Raw genomic sequence first — 16,362 nt, forward strand, 5'->3', positions numbered from 1 at the left:
TGTCATCTGCAAACTTACTCACCCATCCTTCCACCTCTTCATCCACGTCATTCATAAAAATCACAAAGAGCAGGGATCCCAGAACAGATCCTTGTCGCACTTCACTAGTCACTGACCTCCAGGCAGAATACTTTCCTTCCACTACTACCCTCTGCTTTCTTCCTGTAAGCCAATTTTTTATCCAAACAGCCAAGGTTCCACTGATACCATGTCTCATGACTTTCTGGATGAGTCTCTCATGGGGGACCTTGTCAAGTGCCTTGCTAAAATCCATGTAGAGCACATCTACCGCCCTACCCTCATCAATTTCTTTTGTTACCTCTTCAAAAAACTCAATTAGGCTCGTGAGGCCCAACCTACCCTTCATAAAGCCATGTTGACTATCCTTGAGTAGACTGTACTTGCAGACCACTGACGTAAGACTCACCAGCCTAAAGTTCCCAGGATTCTCGCTATTACCTTTTTTAAACAAGGGAACTACATTTGCCATTTTCCAGTCCTCCGGCACCTCCCCTGCAACCAAAGAGGATTCAAAGATCATAGCTGCTGCTCCAGTGATCTCTCATTTCCCACAGCAACCTGGGGTATATCACGTCTGGCCTTGGGGACTGATCAATCTTGATGTTTTTAAGAAGATCCAACACTTCTTCTTCCTTAATCTCCACATTGTCCAGCACACAGACCAGTTCTGTTTCGACCTCACCCTGATCAAGGTCTTTTTCACTTGTGAATACTGAAGCAAAGTATTAATTTAGGACCTCCTCAACCTCCTCCGCCTCCAGGCCATGTTGCCTTCTTTATCCTTTAGCGGCCCCACCTTCATTCTTGTCATCCTTCTGTTCTTCACATACGCATAGAACACCTTGGGGTTTTCCTTAATCCTACATGCCAAGGCCTTCTCATGTCCCCTTCGAGCTCTCCTAAGTCCTTTCGTAAGCTCCTTCCTGGCTACCCTATATTTCTCATGAGCCCCTCCTGCTCCCTGCTTCTTAAATCTAACATATGCTTCCTTCTTCCTCTTGGCGAGATGCCTCACATGTTTTGTCAGCCACAGTTCTCTTTTCCTACCATTTTTCCTTGTCTCAGTGGGACAAACCTATCCTAAACCCAGCACAAGTGGTCCCTAAACTTCCTCCACATTACTTCTTTGCTTTCACCCTTGAACATCTGTTTCCAATTTACTGTCACTAGTTCCTGCCTCATCCCTTCATAGTTAGCCCTTCCCCAGTTAAGCACTTTCCCATTTTTTCTGTTTTTATCCTTTTCCATAGCTATGCTGAAGCTAAGGGAGTTGTGGTCATTCTCACCAAAATGCTCCCCCACCAAGAGGTCTGCCACCTGACCAGGTTCATTACCCAGAACTAGATCCAGTATGGCCTCTCCTCTCATCGGCCAGTCCACATCAGGAATCCTTCTTGAACACACCTGACAAATTCAGCCCCATCTATCCCCCTTGAAGTCAGGAGGTGCCAGTCATTATGAGGGAAGTTGAAATCACCCATAACTACAACCCTGTATTTCCTGCACCATTCTAAAATCTGCCTGCTTATCTGCTCCTCGGTGTCCCGAGGGCTATTTGGGGGCCTATAGACTACTCCCAGCACAGTGATTGATCCTTTCCTATATCTGACTTCCACCCACACCGACTCAGTGGACACTCCCTCTGCAGCTTCCTCCCTTTCTATAGGCGTGATACTATCCCTGACCAGTAATGCTACTCCCCCCGCCTTTTCTACCTCTCATTCTATTCCTTTTAAAACACCTAAACCCCGGTACCTGCATCAGCCAATCCTGCCCTTCCTCCAGCCAAGTTTCAGTGACGGCCATAATATCATAGTTCCACGTACTGATCCATGCTCTAAGTGCATCCCCTTTATTCCTAATACTCCTAGCATTGAAATAGACACATTTCAACCACTCTAACTGGCTACATTTATGTTTCGTCCCCTACCTGTCCTTTGTCACCAACTCAGAACACATAGCATCATGCCCTTGTCCTTCTACCCTAATCTCTGCACTCAAATTCTGATTCCCACCCCCCTGCCAAACTACAAACGTAGTTTAAACCCTCCCTAAAGGCTCTAGCAAACCTGCCCGCCAGGATATTGGACCCTTTCCAGTTGATGTGCAGCCCATCCTTTTTGTACAGGTCAGACCTTCCCCAGAAGAGATCCCAATGATCCAGAAATCTGAACCCCTGCCCCCTGCATCAACTCTTCAGCCACGCATTCATCTGCCATAACTTCCTGTTCCTACCCTCTCTGTCTCATGGCACAGGCAGCACTCCCGAGATTACCACCCTTGACGTCCTGCTTTTTAACTTCTTTCCTAACTCCCTATATTCCTTCTTCAGGGCCTCATCCTTACTCCTATCTATGTCATTGGTCCCCACGTGGACTGCGACATCTGGCTGCTCTCCCTCTCTCCTGAGAATACTGAGAACTCGATCCGAGATATCGTGGGCCCTGGCACCAGGGAGGCAACAGACCATCCGGGATTCTCAATCTCTCCAACAGAACCTCTTATCTGTCCCCCTAACTATCGAATCCCCTATCATTATGCTCTCCTTTTTTTCCTCCTTCCTTTCTGAGCTGAGGGTCCAGTCTCGGTGCCAGAGACGCGACCACTACAACTAGTCACTGGTAGGTGATCCCCACCAACAGTATCCAAAACTGTGTACTTATTATTGATGGGAACGGCCACAGGGGTGCTCTGCTCTTTCTGTCTATTACCCTACCCTCTCCTGACAGTCACCCAGTTACCTGTCTCCTGACTTTTAGGGGTGACTGTCTCCCTGAAACTCTGATCTATTACTGCCTCTGCCTCCCAAATGATCCAAAGTTCATCCAGCTCCAGCTCCCTAACTCGGTTTAACAGGAACTGCAGCTGGATGCACCTTTTGCAGGTGTAGTCATCAGAGGCAATTGTGCTGTCCCTGACTTCCCACATTTTACAGTCGGAGCACTGGACTTCCCCATCTGCTGCCTCCATTACCAACTCCTTTCTTTCTTTCTCAACCTTTTTTACGTTTTGAATTGATAAACATCACAATGATAATGATACAAAGGGATCGGGATTACATTAATAACGGTTAACATATGCAGATACAGACTCCAAGTAACATATGTAATTTAAGCCTCCCAATCTCTTAATAACTGAACATGAAAAAGATTCAAAAAATTTTATACAAAGAAAAAGTCCCCCTACACTAAAAAAAAACAAAAAAAAACAAAACAAAACAAAGGCTGGGCTGCCATGTTTCATCGGTTAAAATCATTATCTGTCATTAACTCCACTCCTCTGCACAAACAAAAAGTTATTGAAAAGGATTCGGAAAAGGTCAGCTTACATCATATGAAAATATTGAATAAATGGCCTCCAAGTTTCTTCAAATTTAATCGAAGGATTGATAGTACCACTCCTAATTTTTTCCAAGTTTAAACATGTTATAGTTTGGGAAAACCATTGAAATGTAGTAGGGGGATTAGAATCTTTGTATTTAAATAAAATGGATCTTCTGACTATTAATGTAACAAATGCAATCAAACGGCAAGCTGAAGGGGATAAATGATCCGAGTCTATCACTGGTAATCCAAAAATTGCAGTAGTAGGATGAGGTTGTAAATCAATATGCAAAACTACTGAAATAATATCAAAAATGTCTTTCCAATATTTTTCCAAAAGAGGGCAAGACCAGAACATATGTGTCAAGGAAGCTACCTCAGAATTACAGTACATCTGTCACAGACAGGATTTGTATGGCAATAAAAACGAGCTAACTTATCCTTAGACCTATGGGCCCTATGAGCCACCTTAAACTGTATCAAAGCAAATCTAGCACACATTGAAGAAGTGTTAACTAGTTGGAGAATTTTCTCCCATTTCTCTATAGGTAAAGATATCTGAAGTTCTCTTTCCCATTCATTCTTAATTTTATCAGATGTACCTAGACATATATTTGTAATTAACTCATAAATAATTGCTATTAAACTCTTCTGATGGGGGTTTAAACCTAAAATTTTTTCTGTAATTTCAGTTTGATGTGATGTCGGAAAAGTAGGTAAAATAACATTCAAAAGGTTTCTAATCTGTAAATATCTGAAAAAAAATGTGATCTGGGCAAATTATATTTGTTAGACAACTGTTCAAAAGACGAGACAATTATTCATGAATAAATTACAAAAACATGTTATTCCCTTCGTTTTTCCATTAAAGAAAAGCTTGATCAGTTCTAGACAGTTGGAAGAAAAAATGGATATAATAGGACTTGATAGGATAAATTTATTCAATCCAAAAAATTTAGGAAATTGAAACCATATTCATATTGTATGTTTAGTTATTGGATTAATCGTTTGTTTATTCAGTTTAGTAAGTGCAAAGGGAAGCGAAGCCCCTAAGATAGAAGCCAATGAGAACACCTGTACAGACTCACACTCAAGGTTCACCCATCGTGGACATTGAATTTCATCCAAATCTTGTGTCCAGGATGTTAGATATCGAATATTAATTGCCCAATAATAGAATCTAAAGTTCGGCAATGCCAAACCGCCATCCTTTTTTGATTTCTGTAAATATTTCTTACTTAACCTAGGATTTTTATTCTGCCATATATATGAAGAAATTTTAGAATCAATAATATCAAAAAAGGATTTAGAGATGAAGATTGGTACCGCCTGAATTAGATACAGAAATTTAGGTAAAATAATCATCTTAATAGCATTAATTTGACCAATCAATGATAAGGACAATGGGGACCATTTAGTAAGCAGTTGTTTAACATGATCAATTAAGGGTAAAAAGTTAACTTTATCCTTATGCTTCTTAGTAATTTAGTAATTTTAACACCCAATCATTAATATTTCAGGAAAAAAAAATCAATCACCAAATCAGATTCTTAATTATTTTCAAAAACGAACAATTGAAAATAATAAAATAAAATAACAAAGGGAAAAAAAGGAACTTTAACATAAAAGCATGATCAACACCCATACTCCAAAACAAAGTACGAGTATTATCAAACTAAGGGCAAAATTCTTCAAACCTTAGAAGTCCAGATCTATGAAATGAGTACAGACATGAAAAAACAGTAAATTGACAGCTGAGATTGAACGTTGATCCTCAAGGAATTGATGAGCTTCGTCCACGGATTTAAACTATTTACGTGATTTATCAGGCAGGACAACCCTTAGGTGAGCTGGAAATAGCAGAGCTACTTAGAACTTTCTTTGCTAGAGCTCAGACATCACCAGTTTAAAAAGCGATCTTTCTCGCATTACCTCAGGACGAAACTTGAGGTCTCCATGTTCAATAACTCCTTTCCGATGGGCAATACGGATTAAATGCTCCTTGCTATGCACATAGTGGAATCGGAGTGTAACAGGTCGAGGCTTCCACTATTTAGGAGGTTTTGCTCTTAAAGCCCGGTGAACACGATCAAGTATAAGGGGAGTAGAAAAAACTTCAGAGCTGAACACGTCCATTAAAAATTGAGAAAAGAATTTAGTAAAGTCACCAATCTCAATGTCTTCACAGAGTCCTATTATTCGCAAATTCTGTCTACAACTGCGACTTTCCAGGTCAATAATCTTGACTTTATGCTGTTCCGGTGTTTGAGTGGTCAAAGTTAATTTCTTTTCCAACAGATTCAGTCGACGATCTCTCTGTCTACCAGCTTCATCGAGTTCAGAAATTTGCCGCTGTTGTTTTTCACTCTCCCGCTTAAGTGCTCCCAGTCTACCTTCAATCTCCTTTAACAGTACTTCCAAAGTAGAAAATCTTCTATCGAATTTATCATTCAGGAGCTTCTACATAGCCTCCAAAGTGAGTTGAAGCTGTTTAGGATCACCTTCTCTCCTTCCATTTCCATTACCGGCTTCCTTGTCTTCGGCTGATGCCTTTTTCCCTCTGGTATCCATTTCCAGCAATTAAAAATCAAAGTTCAAGCATATAAAAGTGTTATAAACACTTTAATATAGATAGTAAAAGGGTGGTAAAAAGATTGAAAAATGAACGGAGCAAAGCCAAAATGCAGCTTACTCCATCTAGTGCCCCAAGAGAACTCTCCCATTACCAACTCCGAAGTTAATTAAATTAATTAAAGAAACTTACCTGGCCTTACCTGACTGGGAGTAAGCTTGTCCTCAGCCTCTGGTCGCTGAAGCCTCTCGAGCCAAAGCCTCAAAGCTCCACCCCTTCACTGGCTCACTCACTCACTGGCCGCCCTGCTTGAGCTACCCCTCTTTTTATTTGTTCGAGCTTTTCAATTTTCGATTGCCCAATCAACTGCTTTCTGCTGAGTCTGAGCTATTCAAATCTTGATTGACTTGATTACACAATCCAACTTCCAAAACCTCTCGAGCCAAAGCCTCAAAGCTCCACTCCTTCACTGGCCCACTCACTCACTGGCCACTCTGCACTGGCAGAGAACTTGGGAGAACTTAAAAAAGATAGCATACTTAAGCAATAATTCAAGACAGCTGTAGAAGAACACCTCAACGAAAACGTAACAATACCTATTTGGGACAGATTTAAATATGCTATACAGCAGTGGTCCCCAACCTCCGGGCCGCGAAGAATGCAGCGGTGCAGCGGTAGCCGGAATGCACCCAGCACATCTTTAAGAAAAAAAGCCAAAATAAACTAGCTAATTGATTAAGTGCTGCCCGGCACGTAAATGTCAGCCCAGATTAGAGGCGATTGCCGATTGCATCGCCTCTGATCTGGGCGGACATTTATGTGCTGGGCGGCACCTAATTAATTAGCTTGTTTATTTCAGCTTTTTTCTTAAAGATGTGCTGGGTGCACTCTGGTTACCGCTGCACCCCTGCATTCTTTGCGGCCCGGAGGTTGGGGACCACTGCTATACAACAATCAGCAGAGGAGATAATCCCAGTACAAGAAATCCAACACACCAACAAAGGGTGGATAACCCAAGAAATTCTAGATCTGATGGAACAAAGAAGGTTAGTGAAGAATAATGAAGTACAACACAGAGAGCTAGACAGACAGATGAGACAATTGTGCAATATTGCAAAGGAAGAATGGCTGAATTAAAAATGCAATGAAGTAGAAGGCCATATTAACAACAGCAAAGAAATGCACAAGAAAATTAAAGGAATTACTGGAATTAAGAAAACCTCCTCTACAGGATGCATAAGATCAGCAGACAGATCCATACTAACAGATCCAGATAAAGTATGTGAGAGGTGGATTCAGTATATACAGCAGCTGTTTGAGGATAATAGAGGGGAACCCCCAGATATTAAACACCCTAATTCTGGCCCACCTATTACCAAAGAAGAAATAACTAAAGCAATGAAAAGCATGAAACATGGTAAAGCCACTGGACCTGATGAAATTTCAGTGGAAATGATATAAGCCCTAGAAGATCTAGGCATAGATATTCTTTTTGAACTGTTTAATGGCATATATGAGTCTGGTGTATTGCCTGATGATCTCTTGAAATCAGTATTTATAACTCTGCTAAAAATTCCTAGAACTATTGACTGCGAAAATTATAGAACAATCAGTGTTATGAGTCACATACTAAAGATTTTGTTGAGAATTGTTCTGAGTCGAATTAAAAACAAGTTAAGGCCAGAAACTTCTAAACTGCAATATGGGTTTATTGAGGATAGAGGAACTAGGAACACAATTTTCATACTACGAATGCTTTCAGAAAGGGCAATTGAATATCAGAATGATGACTGTCTATGTTTTATTGATTTCACTAAAGCATTCGACAAAGTGCAACATGAAAAGTTATTTCAAATTTTCGCTAAACTAAACATTGAAGGAAGGGACCAACAACTGCTTCAAAATTTATATTGAACCAAACAGCGGCGGTTAAAATTGATGATAATATAAGCAGTTGGACTAAAATTCAAAGAGGAGTTAGACAGGGATGCGTTGCCTCACCAGAATTGTTTAATATCTATAGTGAAATGATTCTCAGAGAAATGGAAGACCTAGATGGGATAAAAATTGGAGGTGTTAACATCAATAATATAAGATATGCAGACAATACCACCCTAATAGCATGTGCTGCAGAAGACCTACAAATCCTCCTAGACAAAGTCGTACAAACAAGCGCAGATTTTGGTCTAACCCTCAACTGTAAAAGAACCAAATGTATGGTAATATCAAAACGGCAGGATATTCCCAACCTATGTTCCCTCCAAGCTGTGTGCGTGTGCAGACGCACACACGTTTTTCAACCAGCACACAAAGGAAATGTGCGCACAAAAAGTTAGTTACCTAAAATAATGTAGTAATTAATAATTATACTTATTGAAAATAATCTTTTAGCTAAATGTTTCTGTTAACTAGTTAGTCGGTTTTTCGAATACCACAATGCACGTCACTAATTTACGTCACGTCACCTCACCTTTCCTGTTCCAGTTTGTACAGCTGCATCACGGCGGCAGCCATCTTTGGCGGACAGTTTACAAAGATCTGTTTCAAATCCTGTAGATAGCTTACTAAGTTTTTATTGATAAAGATCAGTCAAATGACCCTGTGGCTAAATACTGTCACAAGAAATTGATAAACATCACATAAAATGTAGCTTTACAGGCTTTAAGTGATGCCTTTGATGAACTGGCTGTACTGTGCAAGATTCTGCAAAAGAGTGGCCTGACACCGATTGATTCACTTCATTTTACGCAAGGCAAAATTAACAAGATAAGAAAGCAGTACCTGGGGGACAATGTTTCGTGGAGTGACAAAGTTAAAGTTTTGCTAAGCTAACAACGTGAAGAAAACGTCACAGTAGATACAAGTTCGCTGCTGACTTTTATAAATAGTCTTTGAGTTCATTTAGAAGAAAGGTTTCCTGAAGATGGGGTACAAGAATGGTCAGCTTTTGATTTCTCCGCAATTGCAGATTGTGACTTCACATTTGGCGATAAACAAGTTAGTGCCTTATGTCTAAAATATCATGATTTTCTAGCTGAAGATACTGTAATAGTTAGTTTAATGATTTCAAATTTTCTGTGCAAGGAAAAATTAAATCCAAACTGATTTCAAACTTTGCTTAAATGGTGGCATTTGTACTTTAAAATGAACAGTTTTGCGACCTTGCACAGTTGATGAACATTGGGGGAACCTCTCTTGTGTCTAGTACGGACTGTGAGTGAGGTTTTAGCCTAATGAATCAACTCAAAAACAAGCTGAGAAACCATTTAGGTGAATGTCATTTGGATATGTTAATGAGAATCAAAAGCTATCAATTGGATTGAAGTTCTATTAGTCTAGACAGAGTTTACAAAGAATGGGTAAATGCCAAAGACAGGAGAGAGAGAAAATAACTGAGTGACTTAAATATGTATGTTATTTCGTTGTTATTCCGTGCAGTTTTATGTCAAATATTTTGTAAACCTACATAAACTGTGCCATGTGTGCCTTCAGTACGCACATATTTTTGTCACAGGAAAAAAATTTGCACAACATAAGATTTTTGCGCACACTAACTACAAAAAATTAGAGGGAACATTGCTCCCAACTGCCAATTGTACATAGGTAACCAAGAGATTGAACAAAATCTTTAATCAAGCTTTAATTACCTTGGTAGCTTTATATCACAAGATACTAGAAGTAAAGTAGAAAGGAAAAGAAGAATTGCCATTGCCAAAACCAACTTCCAAAAAATGAAACCCATTTTTACCAATGGACACATTTCTATGACAACAAGGCTTAGGCTACTAAAATGTTACATCTGGTCAATCTTGCTGTATACTTCCAAAACATGGACTATAACACCAGAACTCCAAAGAAACTTAGCAGCAACAGAAATGTGGTTTCTTAGAAGAATTCTGAAAATATCATAGGGTAACTAATGAGATAGTACTCCAATGTGCCCACACAAAAAGATCTTTAATGAGAACATTAAATGAGAGGAAACTTAAATACCTGGGCCATGTCATCAGAAAGGGAGAAATAAAATGCCTTACATTACAAGGCCGTATGCCTGGGAAACACGGAAGAGGAAGGCAAAGAAGAAAATATATGGACACTGTGAAAGAACTAACAGATCATTGACGCTGCGAGGGATCGTTCGATGTGGAGAGCCATGATTGCCCAAGCGTGTAACACGCAAGGCACATGAAGAAGAAGATCAGAAAGCAAGTTTCTGCAGAGCGGTGACTCATAGTTTGGGTGGGTTGGCGAGGCAGATTGGATATGATGATGGTCTGACTGGTGGGCAATGTAACCTCACTTCATCTAAGCTACTTTCTCAACAGTTCTACTGCTCTTTCTGTTGATCCTTTGTGCTAATTTATTCTGTGTTCTATTACCTTTATCTGAGGATACTTTATCAAGTGAGTACTTTGTTTTTGCACTAGTCTAGTCATTTCCCTTGGTCACTTCAAACAGACATGCTGAGCCCCCGAGTTCCACCCTTCAGTGTGGTAGCAACCTCCATAACAACCTTGCTGATTAACTCTGACCAATGCTGCCTCAGTTATCAGCAAAATTTCTTTAGCTGTGTACAGTTTCTCCCCAGGTTATGAACATCCAACTTATGTACAGTCCATATATTTGAATGAGTGTTCAGGAGATTGGTGGGATAGATTTGCCAGCTGCTGTGGAGTTGTAGGCATATTCTGCTGTGTGTAAACTCAGTTTGTGGCAATCTGATTGCATATTGCAGAGAAATCTGAATGCTGAGTTGGAACACCCTAATTTAACAACACATTGGCCTTGACTGGCTTATGTTTTTATTTAAATATATTGCCACTGATCCGTATTTACAACTTCCAAAGTGTTGCAGGTACAAACTGTTCTCAGGAACAGACCCTTATAGTAATCTAAGTAGCATCTGTACATCGGCTCTCTGCTCATGCAAGACATTACTTGGCTGCTGAATTCCATCTGACATTAGGCTGGAGATACCCTTTATTTTCCGTTAAAACTCCCAGAATCTTTTTGTATACTATTCAACATAGGTTTCTTCTTTGTTTCTGTGGCTTGATTTTACACCAAGGAATCAGCCTCACTTGTAGTGTAAACTCCAACAGTCCTGATTTTTAAAAAACTTATATATATATTGAATCATCCTCTCTCCGCCCTCGCCTTCCTTTCCCCTCATCCCCTCCACCAGCTTCTCCATATGAGTGTGTATATATATATATATGTATGTAAAAAACACACACAAAATGACGATGGCCCACATGAACTCTGGGCTGCAGGGTCTATTTCCTTGCTGTATGCCTCTATGATTCTGACAAAGCTCAGTACTACCCAAAACCAAATCTATCTGTTGATAGAGCTTTAGGTTTTTGAATTAGTTACTGGCAGATCACATCATTTTTATGTCCACTGCATTTATTTGCCAATCAAAATAACCCGGTGCATATTAATACCAGCCTATGAAAACCAGCATGTTGCCCTTTGAAGTATCACTCTTCATCGAAAATGTCTGGTGAACATATTGTAAAATTTAGGCCACCAATGTGGCTTTACAGGAGCATTTCAAGGCTTTTGTGTATGATGTATCTGACACATGTTGTCCAACACATGTGGCAAGCCTCAAACAATCAAGAATAGCATCTTTCATATGATAACAGGTCCCAAACTGCTCACATAAGAATCAAGAGCATACATTTAAGAAGGGAGAGATTTAATAGGAACTTGAGAGGCAAATTTTTTTACACAAAGAGTAAAAGGTATGTATGTGAAGTGAGTTGCAAGAGTCATAGAGAAGTACAGCACAGAAACAGGCCCTTCAGCCCATCTAGTCCATGCCAAAATCATTTAAGCAGCCTACTCCATCGACCTGCACCAGGACCATAGCCCTCCATATCCCTACTATCCATGAACCTCTCCAAACTTCTCTTAAAAGTTAAAATTAAGCTTGCATGCACCACATACTGGCAACTCATTCCACACAAGTTAAAAGTTCCCCTTAAACTTTTCACTTTTCACCTTAACCCATGACCTCTGGTTGTAGTCCCACCCAACCTCAGTGGAAAAAGCCTGCTTACATTTAACCTATCACTTACATTCTAAATAATAAAATCCTAATCTATTCAGTCTTTCCTTATAACTCAAGTCCCCCAGACCCGGCAACAACTTTGTAAATTTTCTCAACACTCTCTCAACCTTGTTTACATCTTTCCTGTAGGTAGGTCACCAAACTGCACACCAATTAGGCCTCACCAATGTCTTATACAATTTCAACATAACATCCCATCTCCTGTCACAAACAAGAGAAAATGTGAAGATGCTAGAAATCTGAGCAACACACATAAAAACACGGGGGAATTCAGCAGTTTTTTCTCCAGTCCTGCCGAAGGGTTTCAGCCTGACACATCGACTGTACAGCTTTTTCCATAGATGCTGCCTGGCCTGCTGATTTCCTCCAGCATTTTGTGTGTGTTGATCCCATCTCCTGTACTCAATACATTGATTTATGAAAGCCAATGTGCCAAAAGTTTTCTTTTTTGACCCCATCTACCTGTGATGCCACTTTCAACTAATTATGGACCTGTATTCCCAGATCCCTTTGATTTACCACACTCCTCAGTGCCCTAGCATTCACTGTAGAAGACCTACTCTGGTAAAACACTGTAAAACCTTGCACTAATAAATTCCATCTGCCATTTTTCACCCCATTTTTCCAGCTGATGCAGATCCCTCTGCAAGCCATGACAGCCTTCCTCATTGTTATCTACACCCCCAATCTAGGTGTCATCAGCAAATTTGCTGATCCAGTTAACCACATTATCATTCAGATCATTGATATAGATGACAAACAACAAAGGACCCAGCACCGATCTCTGTGGCACAGCACTAGTCACGGGCCTCCAGTTAGAGAGGCAATCTTCTGTTACCACTCTCTAGTTCTCCCACAAAGCCAATGTCTAATCCAATTTACAATCTCATCCTGAATGCCAAGTGTCTGAACTTTCTTGACTAGCACTCGGGACCTTGTCAAATGCTTTACTAAAGTCCATGTTGACAACATCCACTGCCTTGTCTTCATCCACTTTCCTGGTAACTTCCTTTAAGATTGGTTATACGTGACCTACCACTCGCAAAGCCATGTTGACTATCCTTAATCAGTCCATGTCTATCCAAATACTTATATGTCTGGTCCCTTAGAATACCTTCCAATAACTTTCCCACAACTGATGTCATACTCACTGGCCTATAATTTCCTGGTTTATGTTTACACCCATTTTTAAACAGCAGAACAGCATTGGCTATCATCCAATCCTCCAGTACCTCTCCTGTCACAAAGGATGTTTTAGATATCTATTCAAGGGTCCCAGCAATTCCTGCACTTGCCTCCCGTAGGGTCCAAGGAACCACATTGTCAGGTCAAAAAAAAACGCAAACAACAGGAATTCTGCAGATGCTGGAAATTCAAGCAACACACATAAAAGTTGCTGGTGAACGCAGTAGGCCAGGCAGCATCTCTAGGAAGAGGTGCAGTTGACGTTTCAGGCCGAGACCCTTCGTCAGGACTAACTGAAAGAAGAGTGAGTAAGGGATTTGAAATTGTCAGGTCCTAGGGATTTATCCACCCTGAAATGCTGCCAGGTAGCAAATACCTCCTCCTCTATTATCTCTGCAAGCTCCATGAAATTGATGCTGCTTTGCCTCACTTCTATAGATTCCATATCCATCTCCTGGGTAAATACAGATTCAAAGAATTCATTTAAGATCTCCCTTATCCATTTTGGCTTCACATATGGATTACCATTCTGGTCTTCCAGAGCAGGGGTCCCCAACCTTTTTTGCACCGCGGACCGGTTTAATATTGACAATATTCTTGCGGACTGGCTGACCTGGGGGGAGGGGGTGTTCAAGTAGGGTTAAAATCACCTCAACATGTCTTTTACAGTTAGGGTTGCCAACTTTCTCACTCCCAAATAAGGGACAAAAGTAGCAGTCAAATCCTGGGACACTTGTATTTACCCCGAGAAAGACTACCATGACCATGAAGCCTTGCACGGGCACCTGTGTGTGCATGCATGACGTGCGCATGTGTGTATGTGCCGATTTCACCCCCCCCAATCGCTTTTGCCTTCATCTTCCTGACTATACTGTACATACATTGTTTCTACTTTATATAGGCTGTGTATTTATCATATCATTCCTGCTTTTACTATTTTTATTTATTTTTATTTTTATTTATTTTCAGTTTTATGTGTTATTTGGTATGATTTGTTAGGTTATTTCTTGGGTCTGGGAACACTCAAAAAATTTTCCCATATAAATTAATGGTAATTGTTTCTTTGCTTCACGCCATTTCGGCACGAAAGCTTTCATAGGAATGCTGTACCTTAGCGGGGGAAATACGGACAATCCAATTTAGCCCAATACATGGGATGTCCCGGCAAATACGGGATGTCCCGCAAATACAGGACAGTTGGTAACCCTATGTTCAAGTTCAACAGTGCGTGACAGGGGATGAGGAAAGGTGCAGCTGACTCATATCGTTCCCTCACGGCCTGGTAGCACATGCTTTGCGGCCCAGTAGTTGGGGACCGCTGTTCCAGAGGACCAATTTTGCCCTGCAATCCTTTTGCTCTTAACATATCTGCAGAATCCCTTAGGATTCTCCTTTACCTTGGCTGCTAGGATAACTTCATGCCTTATTTTAGCCCTCCTGATTTCTTTCTTAAGTAACAAACACAAAATGCTGGAGGAACTCAGCTGGCTAGGCAGCATCTATGGAAAAGAGTACAGTCGACATCTCGGGCAGAGACCCTTCATCAGGACTGAAGGGTCCTGGCCTATAAGTGTTCTCTTGCTTTACTTGTACTCCATAAACATATTATTGTTCCTACTTGCCTATAACTGCTGTGCCCCTCCTTTTTTCTCTTAACCAGGGCTTCAATATCTCTTGAAAGCCAATGTTTTCTACACTTTTATCTTTATCTTTTATTCTGACAGGCACATATAAGCTTTGTACTCTCAAAATTCATTTTTGAAGGCCTCCCACTTTTCAAATATACCTTTGCCTCACTAGTTGAGTTCTCCAGTCTGTCCTGATGGAGCACTGCATTATATTTTCCCTGACCACTGATGCCACCCCTCCTCCTTTAATCCCTCACGTTCTGTCACGTATGAAACAATGGAACCCCAGTATAATGAGCTGCCAGTCCTGCCGTCATGCAACCAAGCCCATCATAATTCCAGGTGTTGATTCATGCCCTGACCTCATTCGCCTTTCCTCCGACACTTCTTACATGACATAAACACGGCTCAGGACACTAGTCGCACCATGACCTGACGAAGGGTCTCGGCCCGAAACGTCGACTCTACCTCTTCCTAGAGATGCTGCCTGGCCTGCTGCGTTCACCAGCAACTTTTATGTGTGTTGCTTGAAATCCCAGCATCTGCAGATTTCCTCGTGTTTGCGTAATCCTCCTAGTACTGGCCTTACTGGCACGTGGCAAGAGTAGCAATCTGAAAATCACAACCCTGTAGGCCCTGCCCTTTAACTGAGCACTTAACTCCCTGAACTCCCCATGCAGAACCTCGTTACTTGTCCAACCCATGTCATTATTACCTACATGGACCACAACCTCTGCCTGTTCACCTTCCCAGAAGAATGCTGAGGATTCGATCCGAGATGACCCAGACTCTGGCAGCCAGGAGACAACATACCATCGGGAAATCTCGTTCTCACCCACAACTTCCTGTCCATTCCCCTACCAACAAATCTCCTAACCCCACAGCGCGCCTCTTCTCCCCCCTTCCCTTTGGAGTCACAGAGCCAGATTCAGTGCCAGAGACCCAACCATTGTGACATTCCTCTGTTAGGTTATCCCTCCCCCAGCAGTACCCATAGTGGTATACCTGTTGTTCAGGGGGATTTATTTGCAGAGGAAGTATTTGAGACAAGTACAATAACAATTTTTAAAAGACAGTTGGACAGGTGCATGGATTGGAAAGGTTCTGATCCAAACAATAACAAATGGGCCTAGCTTTGATGGGTCATCGTTGCTGGCATAGGCCATTTGAGCCAAAGGGCCTGTTTCTGTGCTGTACAACTGTAAGAACTCTATGAAGAAGTCTTACCAGATGTTCCAGTGAGCAAGGTTAGGATAGGGGGCTAACGAATGGGCTAAAAATTCACATAGAAGAGTAATTCTATATCCTTATTAACTCTTTATTCTATTCTTTGTAATTGTTGAATGTTTTTGTGACATGTTGCACCAACACACCACAGCAAATTCCTGATATTTGTAAATCTATATGGCAAGTAAAGTTGATTCTTGATCCTTGATGTGGTAGGATTGAAGTATGTGGAGAGGCAGAGGAGCTCAAAGGAAATATTTTCAGAAATTAGGCATATAGGTAGTGAAGGGGAGCAACTGTAAAGGATGGAAGATCTTTAAGAGGCCA

At 41.0% G+C, this 16,362-nt stretch overlaps 1 protein-coding gene across 5 annotated transcripts in view; it reads left to right on the top strand.

The window, feature by feature from the left end:
• The window catches only part of rabgap1l (RAB GTPase activating protein 1-like), a 586,024-nt gene that overhangs the window by 470,900 nt on the left and 98,762 nt on the right, over positions 1-16,362 (top strand). The window lies entirely within an intron of this gene.

This window comes from Mobula hypostoma, chromosome 12 (assembly GCF_963921235.1).
Source record: "Mobula hypostoma chromosome 12, sMobHyp1.1, whole genome shotgun sequence".
Taxonomy (NCBI): Eukaryota; Metazoa; Chordata; class Chondrichthyes; order Myliobatiformes; family Myliobatidae; genus Mobula; species Mobula hypostoma.